This window comes from Diceros bicornis, chromosome 37 (genome assembly GCF_020826845.1).
Source record: "Diceros bicornis minor isolate mBicDic1 chromosome 37, mDicBic1.mat.cur, whole genome shotgun sequence".
NCBI lineage: Eukaryota > Metazoa > Chordata > Mammalia > Perissodactyla > Rhinocerotidae > Diceros > Diceros bicornis.
The window spans coordinates 7,433,329-7,443,229 of record NC_080776.1 but is presented as its reverse complement, the minus strand read 5'-3'; the positions used below and the strand labels follow the sequence as shown (position 1 = coordinate 7,443,229).

Below are 9,901 nucleotides of genomic sequence, written 5' to 3'. Positions count from 1 at the left end.
ACAAGGACGTGGAGTGGGCCTCATTTGGGCTAACAGAGCAGATGTGTAATCATGCCTATCTGACCATGAATGCTTATCTGATAACTGCATTATAAATCTGGCCTGAGCCTTGCTATCATTAGAATGCAGTGACGGGAATGAGAAGGAGCATCCAACCTCACCCAACTCGAGCCTCTACGACTCTACATTTAACCACGGAAAAGTACCCAAGCGTTGTGCTTGAGCAGACTGACTCAGCTTGGCCGTGACAGGGAGGACATCCTGGGAGTGACACACTTACTGTGGGATGAGCAATCACGATTGTGGGTGGAGTTCCCCAGACCACCTGCCTCAGATCACCAAGGAGCTTGTTAAAGAGTAAATTCCTGGGCCCTTCCCAAGACCTACTGAATCATAATCAATGAGGGGGGTAGGGGAGAGGAGGTTGGTAAATGGCCTTCTTTAGAAAGTACCCCAGTGATTTTCCACACACTAAAATTTGAGAAACGTTGCTAAGAAAATTTCTTCTCACTTCCTCATCCTCACCCCAAGGTCAAAGCTCATGGCTGATGTGGTGGATCTCCAGAGAACGGGTATCACCCATTTAATGTTCTTCCTTGATTGCATCTCCAGATCTACTTCTGATAAGGGGAGAGCCATCCAGGAGGTGAAAGTTGTCAGAAATACGGGGGCTGGAGTTTTGTGAACTCCACTACTAAGAATTAGAGCAGGAGGATGCATCTCCCATTGGCCACCTGATTCCCACTCCCCAAACCTGACCCTGCTCTGCCTACCATGAATGCTCACCCAGGCCCACCATGGCCGCCATTCAGCTGGGAGAAAGATGGCGCCCAGTGGAGAGTGTAGACTTTGATGAATACATGAAGGCAGTAGGAGGAGGAATGGCTCTGTGAAAAATGGGTGCGATGGCCAAACCAGATGGTGTCATCTCTGCGATGACAACAGCCTCACTGTAAAAACTGAAAGCACTTTGAAAACAACACAGTTTTCTTACAAACTGGGAGAGGAGTTTGAAGAAACTACAGCTGACGGCAGAAACCCTCAGATCTCAACTTTGCAAATGATGCGTTGGTTCAATATCAGGAACAGGGTGGGAAAGGAAAATACAATAATGAAAAAAGTAGAAGATAGAAAATTCGTGGTGGGAAGTGTTATGAACAACGTCACCTGTCCTCAGATCTATGAAAAAGCAGAATAAAAATTTCATCATCTCTTTCGCCAGTAATTAGCTGTGAGAATAAACAAGCTCAATTCAAATCTCCATATTGCTACTTTTTTTTTCATTGCTGTGTTCAATTATCTTTGTCACAAACGTTTTACATGAGACTATTTCAAAGTGTTGTTTTAATTAGGTTGACCCTTTGGTTAGTAAATAAACATGTTTTTGCTTAAAAAAAAAAATCATTCAGGGCCAACTAGGTGACGTAGTAGTCAAGTTCGGGCGCTCCACTTTGGCAGCCTGGGGTTCACAGGTTCAGATCCTGGGTGCGGACCTATACACTGTTCATCAAGCCATGCTGAGGCGGTGTCCCACATAGAGCAACTAAAAGGATGTACAACTATGACATACAACTATCTAGTGGGGCATTGGGGAGAAAAAAGGAAAAAAGGAGAAAGATTGGCAACAGATGTTAGCTCAGGGCCAATCTTCCTCAAAAAAAAAAAATAATAATAATAATAATTCAAGCAGGAGGCAAACACCTAACAGAGCTTCTAGCTATTATCCCAACAGAAAGTTATCATGCAGGTATATGCTTCTGGGACTTCATGAAGTTCTAAAGTCCTTATAATTTCTCCCACTTTTAGTAAAACTAAGATGTGGGCATGGAAGTTGGGAGATGATGGGCTTATCTTTGGTGACAGTGGGGAAATTGGTGAAAGCCAGTCTTTGTTGGGGGAGAAGCAGAGCAAGGAATGGAATGGAGAGTGACAGCTCCCCAAAACAGAGAGTGGAGGGAGCTACTCAATGAACAAAGAAATTAGGAGCTGCTGTGACTTATGCAAGGAGAGTGAGCCAGGGGTTGGGCTCCGTGCTTCCCTTTCCTGATCCCATTTATTTCTCCCAAGAAGCCAAAGATTGTGTCTAGTTTTTCTCTTGACAGATAAGAAAACTGAAATCCAAGGGGTCCAGTGACCTACCAGATCACTCAGCTGGCAAGTGGCAGAGTCCTGGAGGTGACCTGCATCAGAAAGCGTCCCAGGCACAGGAGAGACATGGCAAAGGCCTTGAAGATGGAGGGGGCCGGGAAAGCTCAAGAACCAGAACCGAGGGGGGAACAACGCGAGGGGAGCACAGAGAGCAAGCGGACAGCGGGAAGGGGCGGGACCTGTGGGCGAGGCAGCCCTCCTTTGCTGAGAAGTCTTGAGAACACAAACCAACAGTTATTAAACAACAGCCATGTGCCCGGCGTGATAAGAGGTGCTCTCTCTGCTCCCTTAGACTCTGATCAAGGGGAAGAAAAAAGAAAAAAAAAGACTTGTCAGTGAGTGCCCAGTTACAAAGTCGAGACACAGCACATCTTGGAGCCAGAAGCTGCGAACTCAACAGCCTCCAAGCCCAGTTTGCTTGGAAAAGCAGGGGGCCTGGGAAGCTCCATGCTCCTCTTTCCTTCCTTCTCTCCCTCCTTCCTTCCTTCCTTCTTTTCTTCCTTCCTTCCTTCCTCTCCTTCCTTCCTTCCTTTTTCTTTCTTTTATTTTATTTATTGAGTATAATTGACTTAAAACATTGTGTAAGTTTGTGGTATACAAAGTGTGGATTTGATGCATTTATATGTTGTAATACGATGGCCACCATAGCACTAGAGAACACCTCTATCATGTCACATCATCATTATTTCTTTTTTGTGGTGAAAGCATTTAAGATCTAGTCTCCTAAATCAGAGAAATAGTAGATCTTTACTGGAATAGGTTAGCAACCACTTAAATACTAAACTCAAAGATCGAAGGAAGAAATTCACCAAAAATAAATTTAACCTCATCACTGTAAACACACAGCCACAACACAAGATAGAATAAGGTATAACAAGAGCAACTTAGAAGGGGAAGAGGAAAGTGACTGAATTGACTTAGTATAAGGAAATAGGAGGCTATCAGATAATGGACTATCTCATACACAAGATTTTTTGCCCAAACCTCAAGGTAACCACTAAACAAATAATCAAAGCAAAACCACATATGATAAACAAAGAGAAAACTAGAAGAATCATAAGACAGAACAACCAAACTGAATTGGCAGTCCAAAACAAATGGGACAAGAAACAAAGCAAATGCAAAAGAACCAGAAAATAAGTGACAAAACAGCAACATTCAGCCCTCATATTTCAATAATTACCCTAAATGTAAATGGATTGAACTCTCCAATCAAAAGATACAGAGCGGCAGGATGGATTAAAAAGCAAGACCCAACAATATGCTGCCTTCAGGAAACACATCTTAGCACTAAAGACAAGCACAGTCTCAGAGTGAAAGGATGGAAGACAATACTCCAAGCTAATGGCAAACAAAAGAAAGCAGGTGTTGCCATACTCATATCAGACAAAGTAGACTTCAAGATAAAACAGGTTAAGAAAGGCAAAGAAGGGAAATATATAATGATAAAAGGGACACTCCATCAAGAAGACATATCACTTATAAATATATATGCACCCAACATAGGAGCACCAACGTACATAAAACAACTATTAACAAACCTAAAAGGAGAAATCAACAACAACACAATAATAGTAGGGGATCTTAACACCCCACTTACAGCAATGGATAGATCATCCAGACAAAAAGTTAATAAAGAAATATTAAACTTAAATGAAAAACTGGACGAGATGGACCTAGTAGACATATACAGAGCACTCCACCCAAAAACAGCTGACTACACATTCTTCTCAAGCGCGCATGGAACATTCTCTAGGATAGACCATATGTTGGGAAACAAAGCAAGCCTCAATAAATTTAAGAAGATTGAAATCATAACAAGCATCTTTTCAGACCATAAGGCTATGAAACTGGAAATGAACCAGGAAAAAAAAACTGGGAAAGTGACAAAAATGTGGAGATTAAACAACATGCTACTGAACAACCAATGGATCATTGATGAAATTAAAGGAGAAATCAAAAACTATCTGGAAACAAATGAAAATGATAACATGCCATATCAAACCATATGGGATGCAGCAAAAGTGGTCCTGAGAGGGAAACTCATAGCGATATAAGCCCACCTTAACAAACAAGAAAAAGCCCTAATAGGCAACCTTAAATTACACCTAACAGAACTAGAAAAAGAAGAACAAACAAAGCCAGCAGAAGGAGAGAAATAATAAAAATCAGAGCAGAAATAAATGATATTGAGACCAAAAAAACAGTAGAAAGGATTAATGAAACAAAGAGTTGGTTCTTCGAGAAGATAAACAAAATCGACAAACCCTTAGCCAGGCTTACTAAGAAAAAAAGAGAAAAGGCTCAAGTAAATAAAATTAGAAATGAAAGAGGAGAAATTACAATGGATACCATGGAAATACAGAGGATTATAAGAGAATACTATGAGAAATTATATGCCAACAAATTGGACAATCTAGAAGAAATGGATAAATTCTTAGACTTATACAACCTCCCAAAATTGAACCAAGAAGAAATGGAGAATCTGAATAGACCAATAACAAGTAAAGAGATTGAAATAGTAATCAAAAACCTCCCAAAAAATAAAAGTCCAGGACCAGATGGCTTCTCCAGTGAATTTTACCAAACATTCAAAGAAGATTTAATACCCATCCTCCTCAAACTATTCCAAAAAATAAAGGAAGATGGAACACTTCCTGAATCATTCTATGAGGCCAACATCACCCTGATACCAAAACCAGACAAAGACAATACAAAGAAAGAAAATTACAGGCCAATATCGCTGATGAACATTGATGCAAAAATCCTCAACAAAATATTGGCAAACCGAATACAACAATATATTAAAAAGATCATACACCATGATCAAGTGGGATTTATACCAGAGACGCAGGGATGGTTCAACATCTGCAAATCAATCAACGTGATACATCACATCAACAAAACAAAGAATAAAAACCACATGATCGTCTCAATAGACGCAGAGAAGGCATTTGACAAGATACAACATCCATTTATGATAAAAACTGTCAATAAAATGGGAATAGAAGGAAAGTACCTCAACATAATAAAGGCCATATATGACAAACCCACAGCTAACATCATACTCAACGGGGAAAGACTGAAAGCCATTCCTCTGAGAACAGGAACGAGGCAGGGCTGCCCACTCTCACCACTCCTGTTCATCATAGTACTGGAGGTTTTGGCCAGAGCAATTAGGCAAGAAAAAGGAATAAAAGGAATCCAAATAGGTAACGAAGAAGTGAAACTCTCACTATTTGCAGATGACATGATTGTATATATAGAAAACCCTAAAGAATCTGTTGGAAAACTGTTAGAAACAATCAACAACTACAGCAAAGTTGCAGGGTACAAAATCAATCTACAAAAATCAGTTGCATTTCTATATGCTAATAATGAACTAACAGAAAGAGAGCTCAAAAAGATAATACCATTTACAATTGCATCAAAAAGAATAAAATACCTAGGAATAAATCTTACCAAGGAGGTGAAGGACCTATACAATGAGAACCACAAGACATTATTGAGGGAAATCCACGATGACATAAAGAAATGGAAAGATATCCCATGCACGTAGATTGGAAGAATAAACATAGTTAAAATGTCTATATTACCTAAAGCAATCTACAGATTCAATGCAATCCCAATCAGAATCCCAATGACATTCTTCACAGAAATAGAAAAAAGAATACTAAAATTTATATGGGGCAACAAAAGACCCCGAATAGCTAAAGAAATCCTAAAGAAAAAGAACAAAGCAGGAGGCATCACAATTCCTGACTTCAAAACATACTACAAAGCAATAGTAATCAAAACAGCATGGTACTGGTACAAAAACAGACACACAGATCAATGGAACAGAATTGAAAGCCCAGAAATAAAACCACACATATACGGACAGCTAATTTTCGACAAAGGTGCTAAGAACATGCAATGGAGAAAGGAAAGTCTCTTCAATAAATGGTGTTGGGAAAACTGGACAGCCACATGCAAAAGAATGAAAGTGGACCATGTGCTATCGCCATTCACAAAAATTAACTCAAAATGGATCAAAGACCTGAAGGTGAGACCTGAAACTATAAAACTCATAGAAGAAAATATAGGCAACACACTATTTGACATTGGTTTTAAAGGAATCTTTTCGGATGACATGCCTACCCAGACTAGGGAAACTAAAGAAAAAATAAACAAGTGGGACTTTATCAGATTAAAGAGCTTTTATAAGACAAATGAAACCAGAATCAAGATGAACAAACAACCAACCAGCTGGGAGAGAATATTTGCAAAACATACATCTGACAAGGGATTGATCTCCATAATATATAAAGAACTCACACAATTGAACAACAAAAAAACAAACAACCCGATCAAAAAATGGGCAGAGGAAATGAACAGACACTTCTCCAAGGAAGATATACAGATGGCCAATAGGCACATGAAAAGATGCTCAACATCACTAATCATCAGGGAAATGCAAATCAAAACAACACTAAGATACCACCTCACGCCCGTTAGAATGGCTATAATCACCAAGACAAAAAACAACAAATGTTGGAGAGGATGTGGAGAAACAGGAACCCTCATACACAGCTGGTGGGAATGCAAATTGGTGCAGCCTCTATGGAAAACGGTATGGAGATTCCTCAAAGAATTAAAAATAGAGATGCCCTATGATCCAGCCATCCCACTACTGGGAATCTATCCAACGCACCTGAAATCAACAATCCAAAGAGGCTTATGCACCCCTATGTTCATTGCAGCATTATTCACCATAGCCAAGAAGTGGAAGCAACCTAAGTGTCCCTCGACTGACGACTGGCTTAAGAAAATGTGGTATATATATACAATGGAATACTACTCAGCCATAAAAAAAGACAAAACCGTCCCATTTGCAACAACATGGATGGGCCTGGAGCGTATTATGTTAAGTGAAATAAGCCAGAAAGAGAAAGACAAACACTGTATGATCTCACTCATATGTGGACTATAAACCAACACATGGACAGAGAAAACTGGATTGTGGTTACCAGGGCAGTGGGGGTGGGGGGTGGGCACAAGGGGTGAAGGGAGTCATATATGTGGTGATGGACAAACAAAAATGTACAACCCAAAATTTCACAATGTTAGAAACCATTAAAACATCAATAAAAAAAAAAAAAGATCTAGTCTCCTAGCAACTTTGAAGTATATAATACAGTATTCTTGACTATAATCACTATGCTATGCATTAGACCTCCAGAACATATTCATCTTCCAGGTGCAAGTTCGTAAGCTTTAACAACATCTCTCCTATCCCCCCATCCTCCAGCCCCTAGTAACCACCATTCTACTCTCTGTTTCTACAAGTTTGGCTTTTGTAAATTCCACATATAAATGATATCATACAATATTTGTCTTTCTCTGTCTGACTTATCTCACTAAGCATAATGCCCTCAAGGTCCATCTCTGCTGTTGCAAATGGCAGAATTTCCATCTTTCTCATGGCTGAACAACATTCTATTGTATATATGTGTGTGTGTGTGTGTGTGTGTGTGTGTATAGATATATATAATACGTTTCTCTATTCATTCATCACTTGACAGATACTTAGGTTGTTTCCCTATCTTGGCTCTTGTGAATAATGCTGCAATAAACATGAGGGTGCAGATATCTCTTCCATGTGCTGTTTTCATTTCCTTTGGATATATACCAGAAGGGGAATTACTGGATCATATAGTAGTTCTATCGTCGACTTTTTGAGGGAGCTCCATACTGTTTTCCGCAGTGGCTGCACCAATTTATGTTCCCACCAACAGTGCACAAGAGTTCCCTTTTCTCCACATCGTCGCCAACACCTGTTATTTCTTGTCTTCTTGATGATAGCCATTCTAACAGGTGTGAGGTGATACCATATTGTATTTGATTTGCATTTCCCTGATGACTAGTCATGTTGAGCACATTTTCATGTACCTGTTGGCCATTTAGATGTCTTCTTTGGAAAAATGTCTATTCAGTTCCTCTGCCCCTTTTTTAAACCAGCTTGTTTGGTTTTTTTGTTATTGAGTTGTATGAGTTCTTTGTATATTCTGGATATTAACTCCTTATCCAATATACGGCTTGCAAATATTTTCTTCCATGTTGTAGGTTGCCTATTCATTTTGTTGATTGTTTCTTTTGCTGTGCAGAAGCTCTTTATTTTGATGCGGCCTTTTTTCTTTCTTTTATTCAAGCATGCAGCAAATATTGCTGACACCCACAGGCCAGACACTCAGGAACCAACTTCCCAAGCATCTTCCCGTCCATTATCTCCTCTGGTCCTGACATCAACCCCAGGAAGTGTGAGGCATCATCGTTCCCATTTTAAATGTTGAAGAAACTGGCTGAGGACCCACAACTGGTCACTGGCCATGTGTGGACTTGAACTCAGATCTCTCTAAGTCTAAATGCCTTATTTTCTGTTGATTTTCCATAGGATTTTCTACAGGGTGAGACCCTATAGCCTCATCTTCACCTTTTCCTTTCTGAGGCAGTTGTTGGACAAACTCTGTGCACCATGAGCTCCATTCCCACCCCTGCCAAGGCTGCCATCAGAGGAGCGACAGGCTGGGACAGTGAGAGAACTGTTTGGCAGGCCATCCTGAGAGTCCCGGATCATGGGCCAGGCCATTGCTCGGCTCCAGGATGAGCTAAATCTGCCCCTCCACCCACCACCCACAAGATGGCAGGGAAGCAGGAGACCAAAGGAAAGAGCATGTTAACCACCTGCAAATCGCATACTTGAGAGGTGTGAACACTGAGAACAAGAACGCAATGTGTACCTACTGGACCAGGGGCTGGGGACAGTCAGAGGAAGCTACTGGAGGGCCAATTAATGGGAGAGAAGAAAGGAAGACTGGAGGGTGGAGAGAGCCTGCCCCAAAAGGATCAGGATATGGAACTGAAAGTGGGGGTCACACACAGCCCATTGAAAGACCAGTTGGATGAGCCTGGTTTGAAGAATGTCCAGCATCAGCAGACACTGGCAGGGAGGGCTCACAACCTCAGCCTTCTTGCAGGGAGTCTGGGATGGACTGAAGGGAGAGAGGTGCCTGCCACTGCCTCGGAGAGCTGAGGGGACTGAGATGGGGAGGAAGACAAGGCTTACTTCTGAGGGGAGTCTTGGAGATGGGGGTAAGGCAAGTAGTACTCTAGCATGAAAGATGCATTTGGCAGCAGAATCTAGAATTCTGCCTGATCCAGAGCTTCACCACGTGTTCTTTTCTGTGTCTGTGATGACAAAGATAAAGTGGGAGGAAAACAAACCAATGGAACATGCAGAATTCCTCTCTCACCTCCCTTGACCCAGCAGAAAGCAACTCCACTGGGCGACAGGGGTGTTGGAGAGAGCACATGAACAAGTTCAATATAGGGCTCTGAGATTCACCCTGGATTTGGGAAGATCACCCCCACCACCTGAGCAGTAGCCAGCCACCTCTTCCCACTCCCACCTCTAGCTTGGGAAAATGATCAGGATAAGCTGCCCCAGAGATGGATGCCAGCACAGGTCATCCAATCTCTGGAAGCAACAGCCGGGCCCCTTATCTCTGCAGCTGTTAGGCAGCCTCGGCAAGAACAGGCTCTGGTTACAGGGTATAAACAGGCCGCAGAATCAGCTGGCTGTGGTTGGCCCATGCCCTTGGATCTTCTGCTTTGGGGGATGGGAACGCAGGGAGGGGGCTGGGGGAGCGATTTGCAAGGTGGGCCGCTCCCTCTCTGTTCTCCACCTCCTCCTCTCCTGCTCTCATCTGAATTT

General features: G+C 41.7%; 1 pseudogene; it reads left to right on the top strand.

Moving 5' to 3' along the window:
- The first annotated feature begins 797 nt into the window (after nucleotides 1-797).
- On the top strand, nucleotides 798-1,198 carry LOC131399294 (fatty acid-binding protein 5-like; annotated as a pseudogene).
- Nucleotides 1,199-9,901: the final 8,703 nt, after the last annotated feature.